This window comes from Aythya ferina, assembly GCF_964211825.1.
Source record: "Aythya ferina genome assembly, chromosome: 4".
Classification (NCBI taxonomy): Eukaryota; Metazoa; Chordata; class Aves; order Anseriformes; family Anatidae; genus Aythya; species Aythya ferina.
The window spans coordinates 17685373-17697784 of record NC_140300.1 but is presented as its reverse complement, the minus strand read 5'-3'; the positions used below and the strand labels follow the sequence as shown (position 1 = coordinate 17697784).

At 40.9% G+C, this 12412-nt stretch overlaps 1 protein-coding gene across 11 annotated transcripts in view; it reads left to right on the top strand.

The window, feature by feature from the left end:
- Nucleotides 1-12412, top strand: part of KCNIP4 (potassium voltage-gated channel interacting protein 4) — a 444218-nt gene that overhangs the window by 376253 nt on the left and 55553 nt on the right. The window lies entirely within an intron of this gene.

The following is a 12412-nucleotide window of genomic DNA, read 5'->3' as shown; positions in this document are numbered from 1 at the left end:
TTGAGGAGATTTTTAATTTTTACCACTCTGTATTATCTCAGGATCAGGTCTAGCTTGGATTTATTGTAGTAGCTATCATGTGAAGCCACTGGTGAAAGTAGAAATAAAAGACAAACAAAATTAAAGGTAGCACATGTTTTAAATGTCTTTATTCATAATCACAGGTGTACATGTTTCTAAGTACAAATTCTATCCATTTACACGAATGGAAGAATTTTAAGGGATGGCTAAAAACCAACATGCAGACAGTTCTCATTTCCTTGCACATGCAGTTTTATGAGCAGAAAGAATGAAATTCTTAGCTCAAAATTCAAAGAAATGGGTGATGAAAAGCTGAGATCACCAAGAGAACAAAATAAGACATCAACCTTATATAAAGGTAACAAGACTAATGAATTAGTCGATCAAGGCGATCGGCTCCGGGGCAGACAGGTTCTGCAGCGGAGCGGGGGATCGGACAGGCAGGGCTAATTTTTCCGGCACCGAGCCCACTCGAGGGAGCCGCCAGGACCTGGCAGCCCTCGCGAGGGAGGTGAACGAGGTGAGAATGAGGCGTAGGCAGAACCAACAGCACCCTCCCCCAAACGCTGTTCATAAACTGCACCAGGAGTGTGGTGAACAGGATGGGCAAACAGGGCGTGGCGCGTCAGAACGGTGAGGCGCGGCAGGTCGCGCAGGCAGGGCGAGCAGGAAGGGCAGAGCGCTCCCCCCTGCCCATACGAACACCTCCTCTAACAACAGCCTCCCGTTAGCTAGGCTGCAATGGTCTCCACCAGGCACAGTGCTCTCCCCAGAAGACGGTACACACCCAGACCAACTGCCCGTCCAAAAATGCAGCAGTTCAGGTCACTGGATGCGGGGAGTGTCTGAGCCTGTAGCTGCCATCGGTGGGAGGCAGAGAGACTGTGTGCGTGAGGTGCGAGCAGGTGGATGACATGGTCTGCCTCGTGGCAGAACTCAAGGAGGAGGTTGAGAGGTTGAGGGATATCAGGGAGTGTGAGCGGGAGGTAGACTTGTGGAGCCACCCCCTGCATGGCCTGAAGGACAGGTGCTGGGGTGAGACACCCCAAATGGGGGTGGACCCCCTGCCCTGCTGCTGTTGGGCAGAGGCAGGGGACCTAGGAGTTGAGGAGGAATGGAGACAGGTCCCTGCTTGACATCGCAGGTTATGCCCCCCCCTACTGGCCCCACCTTCCCAGGTGCCCTTACGCAACAGGTTTGAGGCCCTGGAGCTTGAGAGACCAGTAGCTGAGGAAGAGGTGGAAAGTCTAACCAGGAGGATACCTAGGGTGAGGAAGTTGACTCCACGCTGGAGTCTGCCTCCACCAGGACAGAAAGAGGGGTGATTGTTGTGGGCGACTCCCTTCTCAGGGGAACAGAGGGACCTATTTCTTGTCCTGACCCTACCCATAGGGAAGTCTGCTGCCTTCCTGGGGCCATGGTCAGGGACATTGCCAGAAAGCTTCCCAACCTGGTTCACCCCTCTGACTATTATCCTCTTCTAATAGTCCAGGCTGGCAGTGATGACATTGAAGAGAGAAGCCTGAAGACCATCAAACAGGACTTCAGGGGACTGGGATGGTTAGTGGATGGAGCGGGAGTACAGGTGGTGTTTTCGTCCATCCCTATGGTGGCAGGGAGGAGTACAGAGAGGACGCGGTAAGCCCACCTGATAAACGTGTGGCTCAGAGGCTGGTGCCAACACAGAATTTTTTTTTTTTGACCATGGGGCGCTTTATTCGGCACCCAGCCTGATGGCTGCAGATGGGTCCCTATCTCTAAGGGGAAAATGGGGCCAGGAGCTGGCGGGGCTTATTGAGAGGGCTTTAAACTAGGTAAGAAGTGGGACGGGACTGAAACAAGGCTTGTTAGAGCTGTGCCAGGGGTAACAATGGCAAGGCTGGGAGAGAAGGCAATGGCCCAACTGAAGTGCATCTACACTAATGCACACAGCATGGGTAACAAACAGGAGGAGCTAGAAGCCATAATGCGGCAGGCAGGCTACGACTTGGTTGCCATCACGGAAACATGGTGGGACCACTCTCATGACAGGAGTGCTGCAATGTCTGGCTATAGGCTCTTCAGAAGGGACAGGCAGCACAGAAGGGGTAGTAGTGTGTCTCTCTATATCAGAGAGTTTTGATGTTGTGGAACCTGAGGCTGGGAATGATAAGGTTGAGTCCCTATGGGTTAGGATCAGCAGGAAGACCAACAAGGGAAGCATCCTGGTGGGGGTCTGTTATAGACCGATGAACCAGGATGAGGAGACGGATGAGGAATTCTACAGGCAGCTGACAAAAGCTGCGAAATCGTCATCACTTGTACTCGTGGGGGACTTCAACTTCCCTGATATATCCTGGAAGCACAACACAGCCCAGAGAAAGCAGTCTAGGAGGTTTCTGGAGAGCGTGGAAGATAGCTTCCTGACGCAGCTGGTTAGTGAGCCTACCAGGGGAGGTGCCCCACTAGACCTTCTCTTCACAAACAGAGAAGGACTGGTGGGAGATGTGGTGGCTGGAAACTGTCTTGGGAAGAGTGACCATGAAATGGTAGAGTTCTCCATTCTCAGAGAAGCCAGGAAGGGGACCAGTAAAATCACTGTATAGGACTTATGGAAGGCCGACTTTGAACTGCTCAGGACACTGGTTGGTAGAGTCCCTTGGGAGGCGGTTCTGAAGGGCAGAGGAATCGAGGAAGGCTGGATGCTCTTCAAGAAGGAAATCTTAATGGCGCAGGAGTGGTCTGATCCCACGTACCCAAAGATGAGCCAGAGGGGAAGAAGACTGGCCTGGCTGAGCAGAGAATTGTGGCTTGAGCTTAGGAGAAAAAAGAGGGTTTACAATCTTTGGAAAAGAGGGCGGGCCACTCAGGAGGACTATAAGGATGTTGCGAGGCAGTGCAGGAACAAAATTAGAAAGACCAAAGCTCATCTGGAGCTCAATCTGGCTACTGCCGTCAAAGACAATAAAAAATGTTTTTACAAATACATCAATGCTAAACGGAGGACTAAGGAGAATCTCCAGCCTTTACTGGATGCAGGGGGGAACTTAGTTACAAAAGATGAGGAAAAGGTGGAGGTGCTCAATGCCTTCTTTGCCTCAGTCTTCAGCGGCAAAACCAGTTGCTCTCTGGATACCCAGTACCCTGAGCTGGTGGAAGGGGATGGGGAGCAGAATGTGGCCTTCACTATCCATGAGGAAATGGTTGGCGACCTGCTACGGCACTTGGATGTACGCAACTCGATGGGGCCGGATGGGATCCACCCAGGGGTACTGAGAGAACTGGTGGAGGAGGTGGCCAAGTTGCTTATCAGCAGTCCTGGCTATTGTGGGAGGTCCCAGTTGACTGGTGGCTAGCAAACATGACGCCCATCTACAAGAAGGGCTGGAGGGTAGACCTGGGAAACTATAGGCCTGTCAGTTTAACCTCAGTGCCAGGGAAACTGGCCAGTACTAAGAAGCCCTGCAACCAGGGGGAGAAAAAAATAATAATTATATAGTTACAAAATCAGGACAATGAAATCAAAAGCCCCACCTTTTGCAGTAGTTTATACCTCTTATCTTGCAGTCTGAATTGCAACCACAACCACAGGAAGTACTTGTAATCAAAATCAGAATGCTGTGGTTTGTAGAGTTTGTATGCGCCTATGTATGCAAGTGTTCATACTGGAAAGTGTCTTTAAAAAGCAGCCCAAAAATAAAGGTTTACACTTATTCACTAAGTGACCTTTCATATTTCAGTGTTACTACTCCCTTAGGTCCTTTGCAAAGGTTAGCAAAACATCAGGATGGAAAGACAGTGATCGGTTGAATTTTTTTCTAATGTTTTATGTTATCTGGTGTCAAATTTATTACTCAGCTTTCATATGCGTTTTTTCAAAGCAACTAATTTTATTTGGGGTTTTGTCCATGGAAAGGGAAAGGAATTTGCTCTAATTCTCCTGATAATGCTCTGTAAATTAACCAGACTTTATATTTGTAATTCATAGAAAAAAATAGCAGAAATAGATTACTGGAATTTTTAATCATAGCTTTGCATGATTTGGATAAATCTCATTGTAATGATAGCATATAATCATCTAAAATTTTTTGGTCCATTGTTACATAATAATTTGATGTTTTTGTTATACATTATATCCCCCAGCTGAAATTAGATGCCTTTCCAAACACTCATGAACAAAGCTTGCAATAAAAGCAATTTGTAATCTCAGAAAGTATCTTGGAATACCTCTTTTTCTCTCTTTTGCTTAGATCAACAGGAAAATGCTAATAGCTAAGCAAGGTTTGGACTGATGTTCTTCTATTTCTACTTTATATCCTGATTTTTGTTTGTTTGTTTGTTTGTTTGTTTGTTTTTTGTTTTTAATGAAGTACATAATGAATGACACTGGATTTGGTTTCTTGAAATCTGTTTGCAAAAGACAAAAGTGTATTCTTCATTACTTCATTGTGCCTCTTTTCTGCCTTGTTCAAAAATGTTATTTTTACAGAAGCAGGATACAGATCATCAATGGAATGTAGAGCACTTTACCTCAAGACTGTCAAGGCTTGGTGACCCCTGTAAAAAGTGGTACAATGTCACTACCATTTTAAATCAAAAATGAGCTTTACCCAAACCACTAAAATTTGCAGTCCTAAAATAAATATAAGACTTAAACTCTAGACACATCCTACTGATCTCTGTGGAACTACTGCTCTGCTGTTGACTTTGACAGTGGATTTGGAAGTGAACTTCATCAGAATGATCTAGGTCACAGCTGACTCACTTGGGGGTAGTTAAACAGAATTGAGAAGTGTGTGCTGTTTTCATTTCACTGTTTTGTGAAAGTTCTCTGAGCTCTCGGTGAGATGGCTTTCATGAGAACTAAATTCATATAAAGCATTAAAAAAATGCAATGATAGCCTAGAGCACTACAGGTTAATTATTTCCTCTCAGAATAATTGAATAATATTGTGAACACTATGAAGACATGCTCCAGAAATTATTCATTAAAAGTATCTTTTTCTGGTTTTATCTAACTTTCCTAATGAGTGTAAAAACACTCTTCTCTGTAAAGTACAGTGCTGCTGTTAAGGGATGTTATAAGCGGCTGTTGCCTCCATCAGCTCAGGGAGCAGGGATTCTTCCTGATGTCCACTGGAGCCCAGCCTAGCCCTGCTCTAGCCACCAGTGCAACCTGTCACCCACGCTGTTCTCCCCAGCTGGTTTTGGGGACACACACTGTTCTCAATCTCATGGTTGGGGCTGAGACACCCCACATCTCCAATAGCTGACACCACTGGCCAAGGATGCCTACACCCCTGGTCTGACTGCATTTGCTGGACACAAATCACACGGTGGATACATGGTGGTCCCCCAGTAGCTGGCACCTCATCCTTGCAGCACTCATGCACATGAGAAAGTGAGATTGCACAGAGAGACAGTTAAGAAAGTTAAGAAGAATAAGACAGGACAGAGACTGCCGTGATCAGGCACAGATAAGTGTGCTGATCAACAATGGTTTACACGCAGCGGGTCTGTTTTATACCTCTTTCTGTCTATTCTTCCTTTTGTTCCTTCTCCAATCCCTTCTCCTAAAAACTCCTTCATAAATTTTGCATAGTCCCACAGGAATACCCCAAGTATCCCAAATCTTCATGTTCTGATTGCTTCCCCTTACTTGTCAGTTACAAAATCCATGTTGACTCTCTCCAAATCTATCCTTGGAGTTTCTTGATGGCACTTCAATGAGTAGCTGCAGAATTTTAGTCTTTGGTCAACCTTCACAAAACAGTTTTGTGTCTCTACATATTCTTATTTATCTCTTTTCCCTTTATGTATTATCCCCTTTTGCATTGAAAAGGTCCTTGATCAGATAACCCTCATGAAGCAGACAATCCCACCTTATACATACCATTACAATCACGTCGTGGATTAGCTTGCCAGATCACATTACATACAATTATAATCTTCTGAAGTTATGGCCCAGAATAATGTCTCAAGACTATTAGCTGTAGAGTCACTTTAATTGAAATTATCAATATCTGTGAACACCATACAACTGTCAAGGAAATTTTGATTTATATTTCCATAATCATTTCATGTTGTGTTCACCTAAGATCACTTGTATACTGTAATCCATAGGGAAAAATCATTGGGTTAAATTGTCTTCCATACAGTAACTTTTGCTTCCTTTTTACAGTGTCTCTAGTAAACAATAAGCAGAACTCTTAAATCATAAAGTAGATCAGTAGCACTTGTTCTACCAATTTTCAGGGGCTCTCAAGAAATGAATACTCCTTGGAAAACACAAGCATATCTGCATTGAGCATTGAACATGTTCACATACACCATACACACAGTTAAGATAAGATAGATATATGGAGGGAATAAATATTTGAAAGCTTTCTCACAAGTTTTTATATCTCCCTGTTTAGTTTTTCATTCTAATTCTTAACTCCTCTTCAACTTCTTTTTTTTTTTAATTTTTCTGTCTCTTTATTTTCTGAACCCTTCTTTTTTTCATTACAGCTCACTTAATATCATGCTTTTGATTCCTTTCCATCATCTGTCACTCACTTTGATAGATTCATCCTTTTTTCTACAGATGTTCTTTCTAGTCTTTTCCCAACAGTATTTCCCTCTCTTTGCTTTCTTATTCTTGAATATCACTTTTTTTTTGTAGTCCTTCATTTGTAACCAATCCTTCTTTTTGATTGAAGCATTGGTTGGTTTTTCTCTATCACAAAAGTCAGTGAATTTTCACTAATCTAGATAAACTTATTTTGTTATCACTGTTTAATCACAGTTACTTATTCAAACTCTTTAGAAAGTTTTCTTTACAAGTTCTTGCTGTCATGCTTGCCATGCATCCCGTAAGCAAATGAGTGCTTGGAAGGGTTCTCACTAACAATCACTGATACCAGGCCTGAGGTTCCTCACTGACCAGAGAGACTGCCATTGAGATATCCAGAGAGCATAGTGGTAGAGCCTACTTTACTCCTACTGTAATGTCCACCTTGCTTAGACTATGATAAAATATATATACATATATATTTATTCTTATAAGACTCTCAAAAAGACTTAAAATCCCCAAAGTGAACAAAACACAGATTTCAGCACTACTGGGAGCTTAGCTGTACTGCTGAAGCATGGGATGTGGCCAGTTTTTGCAAATACTGCTGAGTAAAAAGTGGAGAAAGTCTTAAACAGTGGAAGTTTATCAGCTGGCTTTGCCAAATAAAGTAGAGAAACTTTGTGAAATATAGAAAGTAAAGAGAAGTAAAAATCCACGAATGAAAGAATGTGAACAAAGAATTAGTTTTACAGGTGACTTTTCTCTTTCAGCGACACTGAGGAAGAATTTTGTTGTGATAATTGTTCCTAGTTTTTGAACTTCCTGTTAAATAGGATGATTATCAATCCCAAAAGCTCTTTTAAGTACTCTGATGCGTGTGCCTTCTAGGTTGAAATTTATCACTCAGAAATCATTATAGAAAGTCAGCAATGAGTCAGGAGGCAAGGCAGGAGGGAGCTGCTTTGAACAGAGGGATTTTGTTGTGGGCAAGAAAGGGTGTGCAGGACTTTGAAGGAAGGGCAGCCACAGCAGTCACAGTCCACCTTGAGCACATACTGTAGGTGCAAGACAGACAGAAGTCCCTTCTGCTGAGTAGAAATCTCTACCAACAAAAAGTGGCTACCTGCACTTGTTTTCATGCTGATGAAGTATTTGAAATGAAAACAATTGCATTTAGAAAAATATATATTTTGCCTCTGAAAACTCCTGAAAAGATCCCTTGGCTTGATATTCTTTCCTGGGGTAGTCTGACCTGTCTGTAACAGCAGGGTAGTATGCAGTATGTACTGCCTTTCTAAAGGAGAGATCATATGTATGAAGAAAATAAACATGGAAAGACTTAACATAGGTCTAGTCTAGGTATAGATATATTGTGATTACAAATATATGGCAATTTATAAATCAGTCATAACTTATGATTCATCATTTTTATACCCTAGCACAACTTTTTTCCTTATCTTTTACACTCTTTTCTGACTACACCAATATTTTATTTCAAGAGTAAACATTTCTCTGCTGCTTTGTGTATATATTTTTGTAACCAGCAGTGTCATATCTACATCTGCCTGTTAATGTTGTGATATTGGAGTTATGACAGCACACAAAACAATGATTTGGATGCTTTTGGCCAAGTATGATTTTTAAAAGTAGTGATTAATAAAGCAATTGTATTGGTTATGTGTCTGCATGGTACTATCTGTATTATACTTTTCCTCATATAGTAGAACAGTTCTCTGGTTTACATCTCTGTAAATCAGAGTTTTGAAAAATTGCTTTGTTATCTTTTGCAACTACAGATATAAATCATGCTAAATAGCAGTCACACTTAAAATATGTGTAGAATACCTAAAATCTATGTATATGCAGCACGTATGTCAATACAGCAGTGCCTAAATATGACAGCATGTAAGCCATGCTCTAGTTGCAGAAGTTTATATGAAGTCTGAGCACCTCTTGGGACCACAAAAATAAATAAATAAATAAATAAATAAATAAGTAAGTAAGTAAGTAAGTAAGTAATCCAGGTGGTGTGATATGGAGATGAGTTTTAGGACACTCCCACAGTGAATTCTAGGGAAAAATGTGTCTTGGGATTTAACTTTCATTACAGAGGAACAAATTATTAAACCAAAGAGCAAGGAGCCCTAGTTAACTAACCTGAATAGAAGTGTCACAGAGCACAGAGGAGTTTGTGGCTGACTGGGCTAGGGATAACAGCTATGAAATTTCTAATCAACACATTATTAAACAAATGAAATCAAGAAAAATTTTGGAAAATTTAGTTTCTGAATATCTCTTCACAGGCTAAGAATTACTATTATTCTGTTATGTATTAGTTAAAATGAAATAACATCAGCCTGTCATTATCAGTTCATTGGTGCTTAATGGCTCTCCACATCCTCATGAATATCCATTTTGAAGACTAATGATAAGATACGAATCTCTTACTACATAAACAGTAGATTTTAGTCTATCTTAGAGTCTTAGCCATCACAGTTTTTCCACAGCCTATTTTAAGCTGAACAAACTGATACAAAATTTACTGAAATTATTACAGTATGTCATCTTAATTAGCATTTTCTAGTGTCTCAGCATGTATTGTACACCAACTCAGTACACGTCCAGAGCCCGACATACTTTCTCTGTGGCATGAGTCCTTCATTCATGAAAAATCATAGTAAGAGTTGTAGTACTGATTGGGAGGTCATGAAAATGGACTGCAGTAGTTGCAGATTCAACTCACTGTATTCACTGGAAGCAAAAAGCTATCACAGTGCTCCATTGTACCATGAGAAGATACACCACTTAGCCTCTGCTCTGTTCTTAATGTTAAGGTTTTAAAAGAGTTGCTAAAAATGAGTATAGAAGTTATATTGTTCTCCTTTGTTACTTCTCAGATATTACCTTCTTCCACGTTGTTTTATTTTTGACCTTGCTCATACCCCTGCAAAGCCCATATTCTTTCCATTAAGTTCTGTGATCTCTTGAGTGAGCATGAAAGTAGTAAAAAAATTTGCTTAATTAAGGCTCTGAGCTTCAAAACGTTTGGAAATAACACATCCCTTTAGGTTTTGCAAAATGCTGAATACATCTTCAGTAATTACATAGGTTGTGGAGCTTTGTAATTAAATAACTAATACAAGGACAATAAAACTTTGCAAACCTGAACTCAAAAAGACAGAAGTAAACATTTCTGGACTATGTATATGCTTGGAGAATTCCCAAAGAAGAAAATAATCTTTAAGATAAACAAAGTGCCTTCTGGAGAGCAGCTCTGCAGAGAGGGACCTGGCAGTCCTGGTGGACAGGAGGCTGACCGTGGGTCAGCAATGTGCCCTGGTGGCCAGGAATGCCAATGGTATCCTGGGGTTCATTTGGAAGAGTGCTGCCAGCAGCTCAAGGGAAGTGATCCTTCCATCTATTCAGCCCTGGTGAGGCCACGCCTGGAGTATTGTGTCCAGTTCTGGGCTCCCCAGTACAAGAGGGACATGGAGATCCTGAAGCAAGTCCAGAGGAGGGCTACAAAGATGATTAGAGGACTGGAGCACCTGTCATATGAGGACAGGCTAAGAGAACTGGGCCTGCTTAGCCTGGAAAAGAGAAGAGTGAGAGAAGACCTCATGAATAAATGTCTGAGGGGAGGGTGTCAAGAGGATGGAGCAACTCTCTTTTCAGTTGTGCCTAGCGGCAGGATGAGAGGCAACAGGCACAAACTGAAGCACAGGAGGTTCTGACTCAATATGAGGGGCACTTCACTGTGAGGGTGACAGAGCACTGGAACATGTTGCCCAGAGAGGTTGTGGAGTCTCCTTCCTTGGAGATATTCAAAACCTGCCTGGATGCCTTTCTGCACAGTGTGCTCTAGGTGATCCTGCTTGTTAGACCGCATGATCTTCAGAGGTCCTTTCCAACCTTGACCATTCTGTGATTCTTTGCATTCAAATCTGTACATTACAGACATAGTGTGATACTCCAGACACTGCCAGCCGAGATCAGGAAAAAAAAAAAAAAAAAAGAAAAAAAAAGAAAAAAAAAGTGAAATTTAAGATACCCATCAGATCACAGAGTCTTTTATTTTATACTTTTACCTGCAGCATGATTCTCAGTTGAACTGACAGTTCACTGCTACAAATAATAAGTGTATTCATTCTTATTTTTTTGTAATAAATAGCTTTTACATTTCCAGATAAATTCATGAATTCATGTAGGTTCATTTGACCTTGTTCTAAAACCAGATTTTTCTTCCATTTGCCAGAGCTGGAGTTTTCTTGGAGGCAGAATTTGTGTACTAACAATAGTGTGCTTGCAGTGCAGAAGGCCAACTGCATCCTGGGCTGCATCAACAGAGGTTGGAGTTAGATGATCTTTAACATCCCTTCCAACCCGAGCCAGTCTATGATACTATGAATTTGTTGATTTCTTAGGGCTTTGGTTGAGTCTTTCCTGTTTTTTTTCTCTCTCTCTCTTTTTTTTTTTTTTCTTTCTTTTAATTTAATTTTCTCTAATATTTTACTTGTATACAAACTGACAAATATTTTTATTTCATTTACAATTTTAAAAATTTTAAAGCCTTCTCACTCCCTCCTTCTGTTCCCAAATAAAGTACACACTTTTTCAAGATTGCCTGCAAGCTGAACTTGGTGTTAAGTGTGGGAGGTTCCTGCTTGGTCTAGTTTGGTTTCAGAGAGGAAACTATTCCATGTAATGCCATGAATACCAGTATTCAGCACAAGTGCAGCAACTGGAATAACCCGGGTTAATCCTGGTGACTGCACCACTAGCACAGGAAGTCAGTCTTGTCTTCCGCTTCTTGCACCATCCGATTTGCATTCCATTCTAGCTGTTGTAGCAAGAGTCATTGCAGAACAGTGTTCATGTTTGACCACTTGCAGTTCAGATGAAAAGTACAGGAGCTGCCTAGTGTTCAAACTAAGCTTTACTTTTCCCAGGAACACAAATCATTTAGTCAGCTGTTCTGCAGATGTTAAGTCTGTCATTTACAGCAAATATCCAGGCAGAAGACATTTGCTTGTATTAACCATTCTGTATGAAATAGTTAGTTAGATGTCACAGACATTTACTCTGACAATTTCCTTTGTAGTAAATAAGAATAATACTGTTTACCTACTTTATGGCACATGAACATTAACTATTCAGCCATGAATATTTGAAGATGAAAACCTAAATAATATTTGTAACTATATATATGTAGAATGACAAATATTAAAGAAAAGGAAGACTGGCTGTACATCATGGTTGATACTTATATTCAATAAATATAAGATATTATAAATATAATTATTCAGAAAAGGCAAAAGTACCAGGCTGGTTATCATAATTGCTGAATGGATGATACGGGAAAATTCAGGCTTGGAAGTAGAAGACTGACAGAAAGGACAACAAAAGATATCTTTGAAGTTTTATTTATGCGTTTTGTTAGTTGTGTGTGTGTGTTTTTTTTTTTTGTTGTTTTGTTTTTGTTTTGTTTTGTTTTTCACTTTTTGGCTAAAAATTAAGTAAGTAATTAAATAGACTTAAAAGTCTTTAAACTATTTTAACATTAAAATTTTTGCAAAGACTCTCCTTGTGTTGTTTCAAATATATAATCTGATACCATAGTTAGATGTTTTAAAGTGGCTTATAACTTAAGGGGCTTATAAGAAGTTTTCCAGAGATGTACGTGTACAAAACATCCCTTTTGCTGGAAAGATGCAAGCACAAAATGATTTTGTTGTCCTGTTCAAAAATTTTGGTTGCCTTTTGCAATTCAGGATGGCTGCTGTCTGTTTGGCCTTTTCCTATCAGGATACTGCTATAATGATAAACTCTTCAGCATGTACAGAAATTGTTCTCAAG